The sequence below is a fragment of the Mauremys mutica genome, chromosome 13 (assembly GCF_020497125.1).
Source record: "Mauremys mutica isolate MM-2020 ecotype Southern chromosome 13, ASM2049712v1, whole genome shotgun sequence".
In the NCBI taxonomy this organism is placed as follows: Eukaryota; Metazoa; Chordata; order Testudines; family Geoemydidae; genus Mauremys; species Mauremys mutica.
The window spans coordinates 30,295,148-30,316,679 of record NC_059084.1 but is presented as its reverse complement, the minus strand read 5'-3'; the positions used below and the strand labels follow the sequence as shown (position 1 = coordinate 30,316,679).

Below are 21,532 nucleotides of genomic sequence, written 5' to 3'. Positions count from 1 at the left end.
ATTCCAGTTTCAATTATTTTAATGATTTTTTTTTTCAAAGTACTGGTCAGCAAGTATGTCTGTAACCATACAGACAACAACAAAAAATTCAGGAAATGTGTTTGGACCAATAGATTCCTTACTAGGTATATTAATACAGATCTTTGAGTACTAATGCCTTTAAACTATAATACAGAAATGTATTTTTCGCACCCCTCAGAAGCAGTGCAAAGGCTTCAGGGAGTCAGGGGTAACAGAGGAGCTGAGGGAGATGGAAATAATTGCTGGGAAGGAGTCTAGGGGTGAATCTGGGGGGTTGGGTGTGGGTGGGAGAACTAGGAAACAGGTTTTTTTGGAGGTGGTGGTGGTAGGGAGTTGGGGAGCTTCCCCTGTGCAGACTGTGGCTGACTCCTAGTCTCTCCCATTCAGCCAGGCCTAGCTACCTCTGTCCCCTTGTGGCCCTGCACCCCCCACCAGCTGTGTGCCCCCCATCCCCATGTTTCCCTGCACCACCTCTCCCTCCTGTCCCATGTGGCCCTGCATCCTCGCTCCCATTCAGCCCTTGGCTCAGTGCTGCACCTTACTAGCTCCTGTGCCCCCGCCCCAGTCTGTGCCCTCCTAGCCCTTCTGAACCCCAGCCTTGTGTGACCCACTCTGTCCATACTCCCATATATCCCATCCCTCCTCACCTGGCCCTGTGGGCAAGGTGCTGTGAGGAAGGCAGCCTTTCCCCCTCCTTCTCTGTGGTGGCTGGCTGCTCTTTCTTCTGTTACCACCTGGTGAGAGAAGGGTGTAATTGCAGAGTCCCTTTGCTTCCCCCATTAGAATTGGGGGTGGGGGTGGGGTGGGGGAAGTTGAGTGCCCTATAGTCTCTTTCCAGTTTGGGATGCCCAGCATGTAACTCTGTGCTTGACTGGAGCCTGAAAACCTCTGTGCTAGGGAGGGGTTGGACTTAAGAAAGCTGGGTTCAATTCAGGGCCGGGCCCATTGCCTCTTGCTTCTAGGGCTGGCAGGCTGGGGAGTTTGGGGGCAGTCAGTGTCCCTAGCTTGGTGTGAGCCTAACATTGCAACCCCTTTTGGGAAGTTAAGGAGTGGCCCAGAGGGTGAAAAGAATACCCTTTGGGGAGCAAGGAAGAGGTAGGTAGGGCTTGGTGTGCCTTTCTTGAAGTTGTAATAGCTTGCTGGAGACTGTCGGAGTGAGCGACTCTCTATTTCGTACTGCTCAATCTGAAGCCAGTCTTCGTATCTGGACACACATCGTTCCAGGAGTTGATGGACAAGTTTCCGTTGGGGAGACTTTAGCCTGCACTGGTGTTTGGTGTGCTGGAAGGCTGGTTGCTCCCTGATTCTGTCATGCCTTCCCAAAGTCTCTTCCCTCTCCCTGGGCCTTCTCTTCCCTGGCTTGGTGGATGAGTTGTAGTATGTTTTCTCTCCTAAGGTTGGCAGTGTTCTGCTTCGCGCTCTCTCTCTGTCCTTCTGCTTTCTTGTTTATTGTACAGCCAGATCTGGGGAAAAGCAGCTCCTTATTGGCTGGCTGGCATGAACCTATTTGTGCCCATCAGCTGTGCCCGTTCCCCAGAGTTTGCACTGCTTGCTGTCTGGCAGCCATGCTGGCACCAAGTGAGCATCTGATATTCCTTGGAATCACAGGCTGTTTCTCATCCTAGTGCAGTTTTTTGCTTGTTTTTCTCAGGGTGGGGTGGATGCAAGGATAGTACTATGTTGTTTTCATACCCAGCCCTCTTTCTGCTTCAGTCCTGCATTCATTAAACCCCAACCCCAGGAATGCTGAGTAGCTGCTGAAGCCATGCTGCACTGAGGCTGCTGAAATAGCTCTGGAATCCAACTCAGTGCAGCATTCCATCTGGTTTTGCAGAGCAGTGGGTGGTTGGCACTGGAAAGTTATTTGAGCCATGTCCAGGGCCTGTCCTCAGCCATTGTGTCAAACTGGTTTGTTTGGTTTTTTTAAAGTGGAAAAAAAAATCTGAAAAAAACTGTTTTTTTTTTTTTTTTTTTTTTAAATATGAATTTTGGGCCTGGCCTGTGCACCAGGGTGGGGAGGATGGAGCCATAGGTGTGGAAATGCAAGAGCATGTTTTGTGACATATGGATGTCTCCAGCAGTATTTTTTATCTTGAATTCATCTATGGCCAAGTCATGGTGTCTTCCCTGTGTGTGGAGAGCAGGGTCTGTGATGGGGTAGGAGGGAGGGACCTCATATCTGTGGGAGACAGCCCCAGTTCAATGTGTAACTTCAAAGAATTTCAAGGGCTTACAGTTTAAAAACATCTGCAGTGGGAAGTAAAGTCCTTTCTAAGTGTTAACTCTGTTGTTCTGAGATGATTTGATCCTGTTAGGATTTTGTAAGCCCACATGCAGCTTTATGCCCTCTTGGGCAGCTCTCAATCAGTCCCGCTCCACTCTAGAAATTTTTCTGTTAGATTAAAAATAATTTGACCCCCCTGTAAGAACCTGTGAGCAGGTGCCTTTTCCAGCCTAGTCCAAAACTGAGTCCACATGCTGGGAAGAGTTATAAATAGGGCCCTAACAAATTCATGGCCATGAAAAATGCATCACAGACTGTGAAATCTGGTCTTTGGTCCTTTGTGTGCTTTTACCCTATACCATACAGATTTCATGGGGGAGATGTGTTTCTCAAATTGGGGGTCCTGACCCAAATAGGAGTTGCAGGGGGTCATAAGGTTATTTTAGGGGGTCGTGGTGTTGCCACACATACTTTTGCACTGCCTTCAGAGCTGGGTGGCTGGAGAGTGGCAGCTGTTGGCCAGGCGCCCAGCTCTAAAGGCAGCGCAGAAGTAAGGATGGTATGGTACTGCCACCCTTACTACTTTGCTGCTGCCTTCAGAGCTGGACGGCCGGAGAGTGGTGGCTGCTGACTGAGGGCCCAGCTTTGCAGGCAGCAGTAAGGGTGGCAGTACCATACCATGCCATCCTTGCTTCTACACTGCTGCTGGCAGCAGTGCTGCTTTCAGAGCTGGGCTTTTGGCCAGCAGCCACCACTCTCCAGCTGCCCAGCTCTGAAGGCAGCACCGTCGCCAGCAGCAGCACAGAAATAAGAGTAGCAGTGCCGCAACACCCCTGCAGTAACTGTGACCCTCCCAGTTGGGTCAAAACTGCTACAGTTTTGGGTCAAAACTGCTACAGTTACAACATGGTGAAATTTCAGATTTAAATAGCTGAAATCATGAAATTTACATTTTTAAAAATCTTATGACCATGAAATTGACCAAAATGGACATGAATTTGGTAGGTCCGTAGTTATAAACTCACCTCCTTTCTGGAGTCTGGCTTTATTGGCCATAAGAGGACATCAGCTGAGCTGTTCTGCTGTTCTCCCACACTCAAGGCTGCGCTGCCCACACCCCAGATTTTTTTCTCTCTGGAGAGCTGCTTGCACCTCCCTGGTAGCCAGCTGCTTTGCAAGCTGTGTGCACCAATGACTCAGCAGAACCCACTGCATTCTTTCCTAGAGCCTGCTGGCAAGGTGGGGTGTTGCTTTGTGTCAGGCAGACTCAGTTTGTCAGCATCAAGACTTCATCTGTGAGCATGAAGCAAGTTGCTGTACGTGTCCTCTCTAATCTTATGCCACAGCAAACTTCTTATTTGTGGAGACTTGCTTGATGAATAGCAATGGGGCTGGTTCTGGCTGGAGTCATTCCACTGGCCTATGAGAGGTCAGACTATTTTAGCCTTAACTGAATGCAATGCTAGTGAAAGGCATTGGGCTGGCAGGCCTGTCCTCTGCTCCATGCCTCTGACAGGTACAGAACAACTTCTGGGAGAGCTGAGCCAGGCCCTTGGTGTGCATGGGGGTTGGCATGCTGGCCGGCTCTGGACAAATGGACAGTTATTGCCTGCTCTGATGGTGGCTTCTGGGCTGAGGTGCCCCCACTGCTTTCTGAAAGGCCACTGCATAGTCCTTAGGGCAGTGGCTTCCCGTGGTGGCTGGTCTGGGACCAATGACAGGGCCCCAGAGCAGCAGCAGCACTCCTTGCCAGGAACGGGGCAGGTCAGGCCTCTTCTCCCCATCCTAGAGTATATGTGTGTGTATGGGGGAGGGGGAGAGAGGTGGCAGGAGAAAGACCTGGGGCCCTCAGAATAAACAGAAAAAGCAGTACCCTGGTGTGCTGGGGTGAAGCGCTCCATGTGGGCCCCCCAGCTGCTGTTGATGACACAGCAGTTCTGGGATCCAATGTGGTGCATATGGCATTCCCTTGGCACCCAGGGCAGACCCTCATACCCTTCTGTAACTGCATCCATCTGCAGTGCTGCGAGGTTTCTGCAGGGTGCCAACCTTCCTTGGTGAGACGCATATGTTAAGTGGCCCTTTCACAATCCTTGGGAGGAATAACTGCTGCCTCCAGGGGACGTGTACACTGCAAGAAAAAGACCTACCACAGCAAGTCTTAGAGCCTAGGTCAGCTGTGTGACATTACCCAGGGTACAGTCTGGACTGATGAACAGCTGTGTCCCCTCAGTTCTCCACCCTGGGGTACCTTTTGTACTGCTTTGCTGTGGGAGCTTACCACTCCTGGTCGTTCCCGCAAAGCCTCCAGCAGGTAAGTTACTCTCAGCTATAGTATATGAGTGCTGTAGCTAGTGAATTACACTGTAGAGCAACACCAGCAAATTTCCAGTCCCAGACTTCCCCCAGAAATGTATGTCTTGTACTCTCCTGCTTACTTCTGGACAATACAAGCTCATATAAAGTCTGTCATTTTGTTGATAGAAAATGATTTGCACAAATCCTGTTATCCCAAATGGAGTTTCCCAAACTCTTCAGTGCAAACACACTAGTTTAGATAAAACAACAAAAGAAATTCATTAACTACTAAAGATAGATTTTAATTGATTATCCATAATGAGTCTTGAAAGTCAGAATTGGTTACAAGAAAATAAGAGTAAAACCCAAATAATATCTAACTTAAGCTAAGTGAATTCAAAGCAAAGGTCTCTCTCGCCCCATGTTACAGCAGTCTTGCTGGCTGAATTTCATAGACTCAGACTTCAAGGTCAGAAGTTTTGACCTCCTGCACAATACAGGCCACAGAATCTCACCCACCCACTCCTGTAATAAACCCTTAACCTATGTCTGAGCTATTGAAGTCCTCAAATCATGGTTTAAAGTCTTCAAGGTGCAGAGAATCCCACATGACCTGTGCCCCATACTGCAGAGGAAGGCGAAAAAACCCCAGAGCCTCTGCCAATCTGCCCTGGAGGAAAATTCCTCCCTGACCCCAAATATGGAGATGAGCTAAACCCTGAGTATGTGGGCGAGACTCACCAGCCAGACACCCAGGAAAGAATTCTCTGTAGTAACTCAGATCCCACCCCATCTAACATCCCATCATAGGCCATTGGGCATATTTACCGCTAATAGTCAAAGATCAATTAATGGCCAAAATTAGGCTATCCTATCTTACTATCCCCTCCATAAACTTATCAAGCTTAGTCTTGAAGCCAGATATGTCTTTTGCCCCAACTGCTCCCCTTGGGAGGTTGTTCCAGAACTTCACTCCTCTGATGGTTAGAAACCTTTGTCTAATTTCAAGTCTAAACTTCCTGATAGCCAGTTTATATCCATTTGTTCTTGTGTCCACATTGGTACTGAGCTTAAATAATTCCTCTCCCTCCCAGGTATTTATCCCTCTGATATATCCCTAAATGCGTGGTTTGCACTTTTCAGTATTAAATTTCATCCTATTAGTGTTACTCCAGTTTACAAGGTCATCCAGATTTTCCTGTATCATATCCCAGTCCTTCTCTGTATTGGCAATACCTCACAGCTTTGTGTCATCCGCAAACTTTATTAGTACATTCCCACTTTTTGTGCCAAGGTCAGTAATAAGATTGGTCCCAAAACCGATCTCTAAGGAACTCCACTAGTAACCTCCCTCTAGCGTGACAGTTCACCTTTCAGTATGACCCGTTGTTGTCTCCCCTATAACCAATTCCTTATCCACCTTTTAATTTTCATATTGATCCCCATCTTTTCCAATTTAACTAATAATTCCCCCTGTGGAACTGTACCAAATGCCTTACTGAAATCAAGGTAAATTAGGTCCACTATGTTTCCTTTGTCTAAAAAAATCTGTTACCTTCTCAAAGGAGAAGATCAGGTTGGTTTGGCATGATCCACCTTTTGTAAAACCATGTTGTATTTTGTCCCAATTACCATTGACCTCAATGTCCTTAACTACTTTCTCTTTCAACATTTTTTCCAAGACCTTGCATACTACAGATGTCAAACTAACAGGCCTGTAGTTACCTGGATCACCTTCCCCCTGCCCCCTCTTAAAAATAGGAACTATATTAGCCATTCTCCAGTCATATGGTACAACCCCTGAGTTTACAGATTCATTAAAAATTCTTGCTAATGGGCTTGCAATTTCATGTGCCAGTTCCTTTAATATTCTTGGATGAAGATTATCTGGGCCCCCCGATTTAGCCCCATTAAGATGTTCAAGTTTGGCTTCTACCTCGGGTATGGTAATATCTACCTCCATATCCTCATTCCCATTTTTTCATCTGCCATTATCCCTAAGCTGCTAATTAGTCTCATTAAAGACTGAGGCAAGGTATTTGTTTAGATATTGGGCCATGCCTAGATTATCCTTAACCTCCACTCCATCCTCAGTGTTTAGCGGTCCCACTTCTTTTTTCTTTGTTTTCTTCTTATTTATATGGCTATAGAACCTTTTACTATTAGTTTTAATTCCCTTTGCAAGGTCCAACTCTACATGGCTTTTGGCCTTCCTCACTTTATCCCTCCATGTTCTGGCCACAATAAGGTAGCTTTCCTTGCTGATCCCTCCCATCTTCCACTCCTTGTAAACCTTCTGCTTTTTCTTAATCACCGGTCTGAGATGCTTGCTCTGCAACTTGTGCCTATGAATTTTTTCCCCTTTCTTGGGATGCAACTTTGACTTGAAGTAATTCCAGGCCTCCTCCGCCTTTAGATCCACAAGTTCTTCAGTCCAATCCACTTCCCTAACTAATTTCCTTAATTCTTTAAAGTTAGCCCTTTTGAAATCAAAAACCCTAGTCACAGATCTATTTTTGTTTATCCTTCCATTTAGTTTGAACTGAATTAGCTCATGATTGCTCGAACCCAGGTTGTCCCCTACAACTGTTTCTTCTGTGAGGTCTTCACTACTCACCAAAACCAAATCTAAAATGGCATCCCCTCTTGTTGATTCAGCAACTATTTGGTGAAGGAATCCATCAGCTAGCACATCTAGGAAAATCTGAGCCCTATTACTAGCACTTATCCTCCAGTCTATATCTGGGAAGTTAGTCTCCCATGATCACACAATTCCCATTAGTATTTACTTTATTAAAAAGGTCTCTATCCATATCCAAATCAGATCCCGGTGGTCTATAGCACACCCCAAGCACTATCCCAAAGGAGGCTCTAGTAGCTTTCTTCCCCAATGTGATTTTTGCCCACACAGACTCTGTCTTATCCATTCCATCACTTCTTATTTCTTTACAGTCTACCTCATCATTGATATACAATGCTGCTCCACTACCTTTTGTGTAGATGTGCAGACTCGCCCCTGCAGCGCCTCCTGCTGGTCTGTTCTGGGAATTAGCTCATTCCAGCTCCAGAGCGCCCTCTGCAGGCCAGTGAGCCGCCTGTTCTCTGGCCCCCATGTCCCTCCCTGGACCTGGTGCCCCTTTACTGGGGTGCTGCCCTCTGGCAGTAGCCCCTTTCTGTTAGGGTCTCCCCTCCCCAGGGGAACCCCCACCCACTATCCCCACCTTGCCTCAGTATCAGGCTACTGCCAGTCATCATCTAGCCCCATGCCCTGGGGCAGACTGCAGTATCATCCTAATCATCACTGGCAAGGTTGGGTTTGGACCTGCTGCCTTGGCCTACCCCGGGCTTCCCAATGCTAGGCTGCAGCCTGGGGCTTTCCAGGCTGGAGCTCCCCAGCTCCTCTGCCTTTCCCCAGCCCTGCTCCAGTCAGGTACCCTGTCTCTAGCTCCCTGCAGCCAGGCCCATCTCCCTCTACAGGCAGAGGGAGACTCTTCCTTCTGGCTTTCCTGGCCGCCTTTATAAGGCCCTGTTGCTCAGCTTGGGGCATGGCCTCCAGCTGCAGCCACTTCCCCCAATCAGCTAGAGTTTTACCTTGCCCAGTCCAGCCCTCTGCAGGGCTTTTCCAGCCCCTTCCAGGCTGTAGCGGGTGGTCACCTAACCTGCTACACTTTGCCTTTATTTCTGTCTTTCCTAAACAGCACATACCCTTCAATACCTGTACTCCAGTCATGACTACTATTCCACCATGTTTCTTTTATCCTTATAATATCTGGTTTCACTTCCTGCACCAGTAACTCTAGTTCCTCCATTTTGTTACTTAGGCTTCTTGCGTTGGTGTACAAACATCTTAATTTTTGCTGTTTGGCTTCGCTCACATTCTTTATCCGATTAGGCCCAGACATTCTACTGCCTGTATCACCTATTAGAATGGTATCTACACTATCCTTCCACCTTTATGTCCATTCTCCTACCCATGGCTGATTCCTTTCTTACTTCATTTTCTTCCCTCTCAATGTTAAAATCCAGTGTGGAGATTACCTGGACATCTCCTAACCCCAAATTCCTAGTTAAAAGCTCTCTTAATCAGTTGTGCCAGCCTCCATCCTAGAAGTCTATTTCCCTCCCTACTCAGGTGAAGTCCATCCCAAAAGAACAATCCTCTGTCCATGTATGCCTCCCAGTGGCCATACATCCCAGAGCTCTCCTTATAGCACAACTGCCTGAGCCATCTGTTGATCATCATAATCTTGTCACACCTTTGTTGCCCTTCTCATGGAACAGGCAGAATCCCACTGAAGGTCACCTGAGCCCTGATTTCCTTAGGTGTCTTCCCCAGCCTGGCATAGTCTCCCTTGATACGTTCCAGGGAGAATCTAGCTGTATCATTTGTTCTTCTTCGAGTGGTTGTTCATGTCCATTCCAAGCAGGTGAGTGCGCGCCGCGTGCACACCAGCCGGAAGATTTTCCCCTAGCAGTGTCCGCAGGGTCAGCCCTGGCGCCCCCTGGAGTGGCGCCACTACGGAGCCCTATAAAGGGGCCCGCCGACCCTCCACCCCCTCAGTTCCTTCTTACCGCCGGTGACGGCTAGCTGGAAGTTCTCTTCAGTGTCCTATCCTCGTGTATAGTCCGTGTATATAGTTAGTTTACTTAGGTCATTTGTATATAGTTCTTGGTAGTTGGGGGGTTCCCCCCCATGTTTTGTTGCCTGTTGGGGCATGCCCGGGTCCCCCGGGTTTAAACTCTGCAAGGACTGCGGGAAACTCGTGCCCAAGAGCGACCCACACTCTGCTTGTTTGAGGTGCCTCGGAGAGAGCCACCAAAAGGACCAGTGCTCTATCTGCAGGGGCCTCAGACTTGATGGGACTCCCGGCGCCGGCCTACCCGCACCGTAGTAGGGAGTTGCTTACCACGGGCCGTCCCCCAGTACAATCGAGGGGCAAGCCAGCCATGCTGTCGCCTCCCTCCCCACCCCGCACCTCTAGGGCGGCACTGGACCAGATGGGAGGTTCCCCGCCGCCTCAGCATCGCTCTCCAACGGCACGGGGTGCTGCTCCCCCCAGGTCCCCTTACTCAGAAACTTCAGACTCGGAGGCAGACTCCTATCGCTCCAGCCGGTCACGGAGCAGGAGATCGGTTTTGGGAGTGAGCCACCAGTGTTACCCACAGTGGCAGCAGCAGCAATGGATCCGCCCTCACAGTGGCCGTTTTGGACCCTCTGGGCCTACCACCAGTCGGTAGGCCAGGCGTTTGGTCCTCGATCAAGGTCGGCCTTGGTCTCCTCGGCGTCGGTGGCCCCGGCGCAGTTGCCTCCTCCACTGGCACCGTCGCCGGGCAGGGGTGTGCCATATTCAAGTTCAGCACCCCCTAGCTGGGCAGCGGCACCGGCAGCGACTACAGTTCGGGCTCAACAGGCACCGCCCAATACGCCAAGCCGCTCACTGGCGACCCTGGTACTGGTCGCGGTGCCGCATTTAGAATCGGAACCGGCCCTGCAACCACAGTACCGTGTGCCGCAGGACCCCAAAGGGCTACATGCACCTGAGGAAGGGCCGATCCAAGTTATTTCCTCGTCTTCCTCCCCGGACGACGCGGTCTCGGTAGTAGGAAACCATCAACCAGGGCCACCTACCTGGCCAAATGGAAGCGCTTCTCCATATGGTCGGGTCAGCGAGGTCGCAATCCTCTGAGGGTCCCAATCCCTATTATCCTAGACTATTTGCTCCTCCTCAGACAACTGGGCCTCTCCCTCTCCTCGATTCGCATTCACTTGGCGGCCATCTCGGCTTTCCATCCGGGAGAGGGGGGTACCTCGGTATTTGCGAGCCTGCTGGTAGGGCGTTTCCTCAAGGGTATGGACAGGCTATTTCCGCATGTTCGTCAGCTAGCTCCTTCCTGGGACCTGAATCTGGTCCTCTCCGCCCTCTTGGGACCTCCCTTTGAGCCCCTGGCTTTGTGCTCCCTGTTGTACTTGTCGTATAAGACCGCCTTCCTGGTGGCAATCACCTCGGCCAGGAGGGTGTCGGAGCTCAGGGCGTTAGCATACGGGGGCTCGGATGTTGTCTTTTATAAGGACAAGGTCCAACTTAGACCTCACCCGGCCTTCCTGCCCAAGGTTGTCTCACAGTTCCACGTGGGACAAGATATCTTTCTCCCGGTGTTTTATCCGAAACCACACTCTTCCAGTGAGGAGCGGAGGTTACATTCCCTGGATGTCCGCAGGGCCTTAGCCTTTTACATCGAGCGTACCAAGCCGTTCAGACGCTCGACGCAGCTCTTCATCGCGGTGGTGGATAGGATGAAAGGGCTCCGGTCTCCTCTCAGCGAATCTCTTCATGGATCGTGACCTGCATCCGGGAATGCTACCGCATAGCTAAGACCCCTGTCCCTCCAGTCACGGCCCACTCCACTAGGGTGCAGGCCTCCTCTGCGGCATTCCTGGCTCAGATCCCGACTCAGGAGATTTGTAGAGCGGCCATGTGGTCCTCCATCCACACGTTCACGTCGCACTATGCCATCACGCACCAGGCTAGGGATGATGCAGCCTTTGGTCGTGCAGTACTCCAGTCAGCAGTGAACTCTGACCCCACCACCTAGGTTCAGGCTTGTGAGTCACCTGCTTGGAATGGACATGAACAACCACTCGAAGAAGAAAAAACGATTACCCACCCTCCTGCCCCTCTGTCGGAGTGCTGGCAAGAAGGAACTGAGGGGGTGGAGGGTCGGCGGGCCCCTTTATAGGGCGCTGTAGTGGCGCCACTCCAGGGGGCGCCAGGGCCGACCCTACGGACGCTGCTAGGGGAAAATCTTCCGGCTGGTATGCACGCGGCGCTCACACACCTGCTTGGAATGGACATGAACAACACATCTCGAAGAACAACAGTTACTAAAAGGTGGGTAACCGTTTTTTCCCACATGAAGGACAAATCAGTGGATTCTTTCCTGCCCCCGTTAGGACCCTCTTCAGCCTCAGGTCCACATCCTGCATCTTAGCACCCATCAGACAGCACACCCTTCTGTTCTCTGGATCAGCTCTGGTTACAAGCCTGTCTGTTCTTCTCGGTAAGGAGTCCCCAATCATGTAGACTTGCCTTTTCCTGGTGATGGTGTGATTCTCCAGTCTATCCCCTGTTCCCTCTGGCTGCAAGTCCTCCCGATTCCTATTCTTCCTTGCATTCCTCTGCAACCCATCCCATATCCTCCTGGGGCTCATATTTGGTGTTATCTCTATTGACTCTTCTCCTCTTCCTAGAGGACTAGCTGCTCTTCTCTTCTTCCTTGCCCTCTCACCTTCAGCGACCACCTGCTTTGCCCCTTCTTCATTTTCCAACTCCGCAAACCTGTTCCTGAGCTCTATTTCTCCTTCACTAGCTGGTCTTTTCCTCTGCCTGGTTCTATTAGTCATATGCTTCCAACATCCACTTTCCTCACCCAGCTGTCTCCCCTCAGAGTTCTTTGGTCCTGCTTCATTATTTACCATTCCCCCAATGTTTATATCATCTACAGACTTGATCCGTGATTTTATGTTTTCTTCCAGGTCATTGATGATCATTTTTAAATAGAAGGCAGTTTATCCTCTGCCTAATCATTCCTTTATCCGGAAGGCTCTTACAGCTGCAGTGGTGGGCTTTTATGTGTGTTAGTTTTGTTCATGGCAAACCCTAGGCGAGCAGCAGGGCCTTATCTCGCATATATGCTCTTCTCCAGTCCATTCCATATAGCTATCAGGTGGATGTGCTTCATATAGCATTGGGGGCTATAGTCCAGTTTAGACACCACAATTCTCTTGCCGATATTTTTCCATCTCTTAAGGGTTCTCTATGCTAGAGTTGGCCATCTCCTGAGTTGCTCCTCTGCTAGCAGAATCAATTTCTGCATTCCTTTTTCCTAGGGTTTCTGTGCTCCTATTGAGTATCTGCTGCAAAAAGGGGGTTTTTGGCCCCTAAAACTAGCCGCCTTTTTTCCATCAAATCCTATGTGCAAATCAGTCCATCTTTACCTTCTCTCATTCACAAGGGACATGAAGTGTGCATGTGCCTCTGGAATTACACATGCAAGATGGCTGTGCTTAATGGTTATTTACCAGGTATATCTCTGATTCTACGCACAAGGGTGTGTGTGTGTGTGTTTTGCATGAATAATTGTGGCAATCTGATTCACTACAGCTTCTCAATGTTAGCTCTTTGTGATGCTACAAAATTCCTAGAGCAGATGGTAGTCTGTGAGGAACATGGCAAAGGAATCCCTCAGCAGCAGAGCAGAGATGTCAGAAATGAACCTGGACATCTCCTAAGGCAGCTATGGTCTCTGGGTTTCTTAGTCACTCACTCTGGGAGCTTGGGTGACATTTTGTTCAGAAGTAGATTTAAATGGCATTTGTGTGTGTGCGTGCGTGTGCATGTACATACATGTGTACAGCTCCACTCAAACTGCCATGAGGGTCTCAGTGAAAATGATGGGAAATGTGAGCTTCACCCTGGTGCAGGGATGTGCCATGTTTTCGGGACAGTAATAAACCAAAGTGGGGAGGATTCAGTGTATGCTGCACTGGCCTTGTGCATTGGTGACTGGTTGGCACTAGGGTCATGCAGTCTGGCAGTACTAGCATGAAATACACAAATTACATTGGGTTAAAAAGACATAAAAACTTGAGAATGGAGCATAAAACTATTGCCACTGGCGCAAATAAGGAAAGCTAACTCAAACAACTCAGGTGCACTTACATGATGCAGTAGTGAGAACATGTTGATCTCCATATGAAAACCATAAGCTCATTTAGAAAATTAGGCTGTCTCATTTGAGATTAGTCTCTGGTTAATCTCCACATATTTAACTAGCTATTTCCTGGCTAATTAAGTGAGGGTCTCCATATAGTTGTGTACCAGCATGGAGGTACTCTCAAGGAGGGTGCACATTCATGTTCCCTAATAAGAGATGCGTTGTTAGCAAAAGGGTACCAGCCGATGAGACCAGCATGGGGCTGAGGCCCTGGGGCAATAGGAAACATGACATTCTCAGAACAAAGGGCAGATGTGGAGATGGTTCATGCTCCAGAGGGCCTTCTCCTCCCCTCCCCCCCCCCCCCCCCCGGCATATTTGTAACATATCAGGTGATTGACAGAATGGGTCCCAGGGTGGATAAAAAACAGTGCTTTTTAAGAAGAATCAAATCAGATTTTTTAATTTAAATTGAACGTTTATTTTTAAAAAATTTTTAAATTACATTTGAAATTGACAACGTATGTTAAGACCTAAATTTATTATAATTTATTAAAATATCATCAGTGAAATAATAAACAGTATTAAGCAGTACATGTTTGCTCCCAATTTTTAAACAAAGTCAACTTCCTGAACTGATGGAAGTCACTGACTAAGCATCTGGAACCAGAGTTGTTTGAAGCTTTTCACAGCGGTAGACTTTTGCAGCTGCAGAGAGAATATTTTCTTCATTTCAGTTTATTCAGTTAGTTCCGTTCTCGCTGGCATTGCTCCCCTCATGATTAGATATGAAGATAGGGCTCTGGCCCCATTACTATGCCCAGACAGCTATCAAGAAAGTTTACTTCACAGTTCCATCTCAAAGCCACATCAAAAACGCCAGCTAAAGTCAAGATGCCCCTTTTCTGAAATAATTGAGTCTCTCAGAGAGTTCTAGGATACAATGGCAAGAGGTGGTATGGGACTGATCAATGGCACATTTCTGGGAACATTGACAACTCAGATCTGTGTTCGCTAGTCTCCCTGGATGAGCTCTCACAGGACCCTTAGAACAACCCTATGAACTGAAAAAGCCTTCCTTGTTACGACAGGGTATGTTGCGGTCACCGGTGGTTTAACTTGCATCTTTACTGTTGGGACTTCTTGAACTCCCCGTCCTACCTCTGGAGCTCAAGAACAAATTGCATCTGGTTATGGACTGTTCTCTTTATCATCTTGATGGTGAATGGATGCACTCTGGATGAGGCTGCCGTGATAGAGTGGCTGTGTCACTTACCTAACTGCTAATTTATGGTTTAGTGCTGTCACAAGTCATATGTCAGAAGAAGTTCAATGATCAGTTCATAAGTTAAGAAACCAGGTGGGAATTGAAAAAGAGGAATGCTTGTTTTTCTCTTCTAATCTATCTGAGTGTGAGAAGTTGAAATCTACTAGTTCTAACATCTCCAAGGATGTGGTGACCAGAAAGAATCTTTTCACAAAATACAAATAATACTACTGTTTAATAAATAAGTTTTAAATGTGTTAAGCTTTCTCTTGTGCACCCAGCACATTTAAGGTAGTTTTATTTAATAAAAATAAAGGAAAATGCTGTTTTTGTGTATTTTTAATTGAATTTGGATTTCCATTTAAATAAAGCTTGATACAAATCACAGGTAAAAAATTGATCTGTTAAACAAGAAATGCATCATTCCCTATTTTCTACCATTATAGAAAAATTTAAAAATTAAGAATCTGGATAAATGTAAGTTACACTATATAATTGGTTAAGTAAATGTGTACATCTATAGTATATCCTCTTGGTTAGCACAAAGAAGCACCAAGTTTAGCATAAATGCTATATTAGTTGCAAATCACCATGTTTTAATGGTTACCTACCAATGGAAATTCAACCTTTCTTGAAGAAAATAAAAAGTGCAAATATAAACATGATTTAAAATCAAGGTTTCTGCTTGTGATTCTAAGTCATACTTCAACTCTGATTTAAATACCTTTTGATTTTAAATCATTCCAGCTTGGTGTGTCCCACTGACGTGTAATTAATGACATAATGTGTAATTATTACACAGTTCTGAAATGATCAGGTTAGCAAACTGCTTAAGTGGCAGCACTGTAATTCTCCTTCTCCACTGGGTATTTAACATGGGCTGCCAAAACTGCATGATGGTGTGTTAATGCAAAGATCACGTAGCAACAGCTCCACCTGAGTAAGCACCTGGAACGGCTTTTGTCTCCAGAGTACAGAATCCTGGGAGTGTGAGGGTGATTATGTCGGTGGGCGAGGCCCGGTTAGCTGTGGATTTATTCAGGAGGCCAGGAACACCCTACAGCACGATTGAGAGAGAGAGCCGTATTGTCATTGTGGTCACCTCAAGCGCAGGCTTCCCCTGAGTTGCCCTGTTTAGCCCCCTAATGTTGCCCTGCCTCAGCTCTCCTTTGCTCTGGAAGGAAGAACAGGGTCATTCAGACTACACTCACTCTTGGGCTGCTCTGCTGAGGCAGCTGGCCAGGATGGCAGTTAGTCCAGCTGTGGTGATGACTCATTATGTGATCCCATGTCCATTAGGGGCTGGACTAAGACCCATGCCTGCCCATCCCCCCACACTGCTATCTCATGGTGACTTTTATCTTGGTAATTAAGCCATATCTGAGTAGGAATGAAGCCCCATGTCCCCCCCAAAAACTCCAGCTGGTACAAAACAAGTAGGCCATATGCTTAGGAGCACAGGTGCCTGTATGTACATCATCCAGGCCCCTGCTTTGCACTGGGTCCCCCCCGAACAGAGTCCAGCTTAAGGCCTCTCTCCGGTTAGTCCTACATCAGGCACTCGACGTGCTCAGAGCTAAATGCAAGAACTCCTTTTTGCACTTAGATTTTCCCTTGGTAAAGACTACACGTGCATTCTCAGCATCTGTATAGGCATAAGAACATAAGAACGGCCGTACCGGGTCAGACCAAAGGTCCATCTAGCCCAGTATCCTGTTTACCGACAGTGGCCAATGCCAGGTGCCCCAGAGGACGTGAACCTAAGAGGCAATGATCAAGTGATCTCTCTCTTGCCATCCATCTCCATCCTCTGACAAACAGAGGCTAGGGACACCATTCCTTAACCATCCTGGCTAATAGCCATTTATGGACTTAACCACCATGAATTTATCCAGTTCCTTTTTAAACTCTGTTATAGTCCTAGCCTTCACAACCGCCTCAGGTAAGGAGTTCCACAAGTTGACTGTGCGCTGTGTGAAGAAGAACTTCCTTTTATTTGTTTTAAACCTGCTGTCTATTAATTTCATTTGGTGACCCCTAGTTCTTGTATTATGGGAATAATTAAATAACTTTTCCTTATCCACTTTCTCAACATCACTCATGATTTTATATACCTCTATCGTATCCCCCTTTAGACTCCTCTTTTCCAAGCTGAAGAGTTCTAGCCTCTTTAATCTTTCCTCATTTGGGACCCTCTCCAAACCCCTAATCATTTTAGTTGCCCTTTTCTGACCCTTTTCTAGTGCTAGTGTATCTTTTTTGAGACAAGGAGGCCACATCTGTACGCAGTATTCGAGATGTGGGCGTAGCATGGATTTATATAAGGGCAATAATATATTCTCAGTCTTAGTCTTATTCTCTATCCCCTTTTTAATGATTCCTAACATCCTGTTTGCTTTTTTTTTTGACCGCCTCTGCACACTGCGTGGACATCTTCAGAGAACTGTCCACGATGACTCCAAGATCTTTTTCCTGACTCGTTGTAGCTAAATTAGCCCCCATCATATTGTATGTATAATTGGTGTCTGACGAAGTGGGTATTCACCCACAAAAGCTTATGCTCCAATATGTCTGTTAGTCTATAAGGTGTCACAGGACTCTTTGTTGCTTTTTAGAGTTGCTGCTTTCCTGCTTTCTGTCCTATAAAGTACTCCTGGGGGAATTCTGCACCACTGGGTATGTTGTTAATGAGCTGTGCATATTTTAAATTATTTGCACAGAAAAAAGCTTCTGCTGGAAAGTTGCTGCAGTTCTGCCTTTTGCCCACCTGAGGGCCCTATGGTACTAGAACAGAGCAGCATTTTAGTTGCCTGGCCAGCTAGGGAAGAGAAAGAGCCTGCCTTCACAGCACCTGTTGAGCCAGGTCAGGGGATATGCGGACACAGCACGGGGCTGCTGGGGGGGGGGGGGGGGGAGTCAGTCAGTGGCTCATAAGGGCTAGTGGGGGAGGACAGACTGGGCAGGTGCTGAATAGGAGTGGAAGTGCAGGGTTGGATGGGGGAGGGGATGGCTGAGAGGGGGCACAGAGACACATGGGGATGGGGTGGCTGAGTGGGGGTGGAGGGACACATGGGTACAGGGTCAGATGTGCCTGACTGGGAGAGGCTAGGGGTCAGCCAGTGTGTGCCATGGGGAAACTCCCTAACAATCCCTCCCCAGCCCCTCAAAATCCTGTTCCATACTTTTCCCATCCATTCCCAACAATCCTCCAAGTTGACACCCAGGCTCCTTCCCAGCAATTACGTCCCTCTCCCTTAGCTCCTCTGTTACCCCTGACTCCGGCAAGCCTTTGCACTGATTCTGAGGGGTGTGGGAAACACGATTCTGTATTGTAGTTTAAATGAATTATTACTCAGAGTTCTTCTTCGAGTGCTTGTTCATATCCATTCCACTTAGGTGTGCGCGCGCTGCGTGCACGTTCGTTGGAAGATTTTTACCCTAGCAACCTCCGGTGGGTCGGCTGGGTCGCCCCCTGGAGTGGCGCTGCCATGGCGCAGGATATATACCCCTGCCGACCCGACTGCTCCTCAGTTCCTTCTTACCACCCGTGTCGGTCGTTGGAACAGTGAAGCGCGGCTTAGCTGTCCTCCACTTCCCTAGCTACTCCTTATCGCTGTCTTGGTTGTATATAGTTATAGTATAGTATAGTTTAGTATAGTTAACTTGATAGTTCTTTAATTGTTAGTGTATATAGTTCAGCGGGGTTTAGGCATTAGCCCCTTCCCCGCGCCCAGTGCCAGGGCCCATGCCCGGTTCACTGGGGTTTAAACCGTGCTCGGCCTGTCACAAGCCGATGCCCACAAGCGATCCCCATGACTCTTGTCTAAAGTGCCTCGGGGAATTGTACATCACAGAAAAGTGCCGGATTTGCAAAGCGTTTAAACCGAGGACAAAGAAAGAAAGAGACTTTTGCCTAAAGACATCACGTCGACATTGTCAAGGACCTTTTCCTACATTTAGGCCTAATGATCAATGCGGAAAAATCAACTCTGACTCCTACTCAGAGGATAGAATTCATTGGTGCCACCCTGGATTCCAACCTCGCCAGGGCCTGCTTACCGCTGCCCCGGTTCCATGCAATGGCGGCCATCATCCAGAATCTGCAAGTTGCTCCGTTGACTTCGGTTCGCACTTGCCTCGCTCTCCTGGGTCACATGGCGGCCTGCATGTTTGTGACGAAATATGCCAGACTACGCCTCCGTCCCCTCCAATCGTGGCTCAGCTCAGTATACCGACCACGCAGGGATGCCATAGACATGATAGTCACCATTCCCCCGAGCGTCTTAGATTCCCTCAAATGGTGGCTGACCCCCTCCCGGGTGTGTGCAGGGCTACCGTTCCAACCGCCCTAGCCCTCGGCATCCGTGACAACGGACGCATCATCTCTCGGTTGGGGTGCTCACCTCGGACATCTACGCACTCAAGGCCTTTGGTCACTTCAGGAACTGGCCTTGCACATCAATGTCCGGGAGCTGAGAGCAGTCCGCCTTGCTTGCCAGGCATTCCAACAGCATTTGCAGGGCCGTTGTGTGTCATTATTCACCGACAACACAACAGCCATGTACTATATAAACAAGCAGGGCGGGACAAGGTCCTCGACCCTTTGTCAGGTGGCCTTGCAACTCTGGGACTTTTGTATAGCCCACTCTATAGACCTCATGGCGTCCTTTCTCCCGGGGGTTCGGAACACTCTGGCGGATCACCTCAGCAGATCTTTCCTTTCTCACGAGTGGTCACTTCGCCCGGACGTTACTCTTTCGATCTTCCGGAAGTGGGGATTTCCCCGTGTAGACCTCTTCGCGTCCCGCGAGAACAGGAAATGCCAGATGTTCTGTTCCTTTCAAGGCCTCTCACAGGAGTCCATAGCGGACGCTTTCCTGATACTGTGGACGTCTCACCTGCTATACGCTTTTCCACCGTTCCCACTTGTCCACAAGGTCCTCCTGAAAATACGCAGGGACAGAGCCCGCTTGATCATGATCGCTCCAGCGTGGCCCAGGCAGCACTGGTACACCATGTTGCTAGACCTGTCAATAGCCGACCCTATCCCACTACCTCTTCACCTGGACCTGATAACTCAGGACCACGGTAAACTGCGACACCCAGACCTACAGTCCCTCCACCTCACAGCATGGCTCCTGAGTGGTTGACCCAGTCTGAGTTGCGTTGCTCTGTCCCAGTGCAACACGTGCTCTTAGGTAGCAGAAAACCTTCCATTAGGGCGATATATCTGGCCAAGTGGAAGCGTTTCACATGCTGGTGCAGGGAGCACAACGTTCTTCCCACCGAGGCCTCCATCCCCACCATCTTGGACTACCTCTGGTCTCTTAAGCAACAGGGCCTAGCGGTATCATCTTTGAGGGTGCACTTAGCGGCCATCTCTACCTTCCACCCAGGGGAGAGTGGTCGCTCGGCGTTTTCGCATCCTATGGTATCTAGATTCCTCAAGGGCGTGGAGCGTCTATACCCCAGGTACGCCGCCCCGCCCCAACCTGGGACCTCAACCTGGTTCTTACCAGACTTATGTTGGCCCCATTCGAGCCATTAGCAACTTGCTCCCTTCTCTACCTGTCCTGGAAAACTGCCTTCCTCGTGGCCATCACATCGGCACGACGAGTTTCCGAGCTTCGGGCTCTCACGGCGAACCCTCCACAAGGACAAGGTGCAGTTGCGACCGCACCCGGCCTTTCTCCCCAAAGTGGTATCAGCCTTCCATGTTAACCAGGAGATCTTCCTTCCGGTCTTCTTCCCGAAGCCACATTCATCACGTAGAGAGCAACAACTGCACTCCCTAGACGTCCGTAGGGCACTCGCTTTTTACATCGAGCGGCCAAAGCCCTTCCGCAGAACCCCCCCAACTCTTCGTAGCGGTGGCAGAGCATGTGAAGGGCCTACCCGTTTCCTCACAGAGGATTTCATCCTGGGTGACATCTTGCATCCGCACCTGTTACAACTTGGCTCATGTTCCGTCGAGCCACCTCACTGCCCACTCTACCAGGGCTCAAGACTCTTCTGCTGCTTTCCTGGCTCATGTGCCCATCCACGAGATATGTTGCGCAGCTACCTGGTCCTCAGTCCATACCTTCGCCTCTCACTATGCCCTGGTTCAACAGTCCAGAGATGACGCAGCCTTTGGCTCCACAGTACTACACTCTGCGACGTCTCACTCCGACCCCACTGCCTAGTTAAGGCTTGGGAATCACCTAAGTGGAATGGATATGAGCAAGCACTTGAAGAAGAAAAGACAGTTACTCACCTTTATAACTGTTGTTCTTCAAGATGTGTTGTTCATATCCATTCCAAACCCGCCCTCCTTCCTCGCTGTCGGAGTAACTGGCAAGAAGGAACTGAGGAGTGGTCGGGTCGGCAGGGGTATATATCCTGCGCCATGGCGGCGCCACTCCAGGGGGCGACCCAGCCGACCCACCGGGGGTTGCTAAGGTAAAAATCTTCCAACGAACATGCACGCGGCGCGCGCGCACACCTAAGTGGAATGGATATGAGCAACACATCTCGAAGAACAACAGTTATAAAGGTGAGTAACCGTCTTTTCTGTGTTAATATGCCTAGTAAGGAGTCTATTTGTCAAAAAACATTTCCTGAATCTTTTTTGTTGTCTGTATTGTTACAGACATACTTGCTGACAGGTATTTTGAAATAAATGACCAAAAATAATTGAAACTGGTGTCATTATATTGTGTTATTTTGACAAATAAAATATGCAGAATTTTGCAGAATTTGAAAATATTGTGTGCAGAATTTTTAATTTTTTGGCACAGAATTCCCTCAGGAGTATGTAAAGGTGGCCTAACTGCTCTGTTCCTACAGAGCATTTGGCTGCATTAAAATGCATGCCTGTTTGCATACAGGTTACGATCTGCAACCTGAAGACAAATGGGATATTCTCTAGCGCTGTTCATAAAGGGCTTTTCAGGGTGAATTCCGTTCTCCACATGCTCTGGGTATCCTAGTACTGATGGTCATGTAACAAAGGAATGACACTTTCT

The 21,532-nt window shown here is 48.5% G+C and overlaps 1 protein-coding gene across 9 annotated transcripts in view; it reads left to right on the top strand.

Annotated features, from left to right (window-relative positions):
* Nucleotides 1–21,532, top strand: part of CHD6 (chromodomain helicase DNA binding protein 6) — a 217,412-nt gene that overhangs the window by 37,092 nt on the left and 158,788 nt on the right. The gene's annotated exons all lie outside the window — the stretch shown is intronic.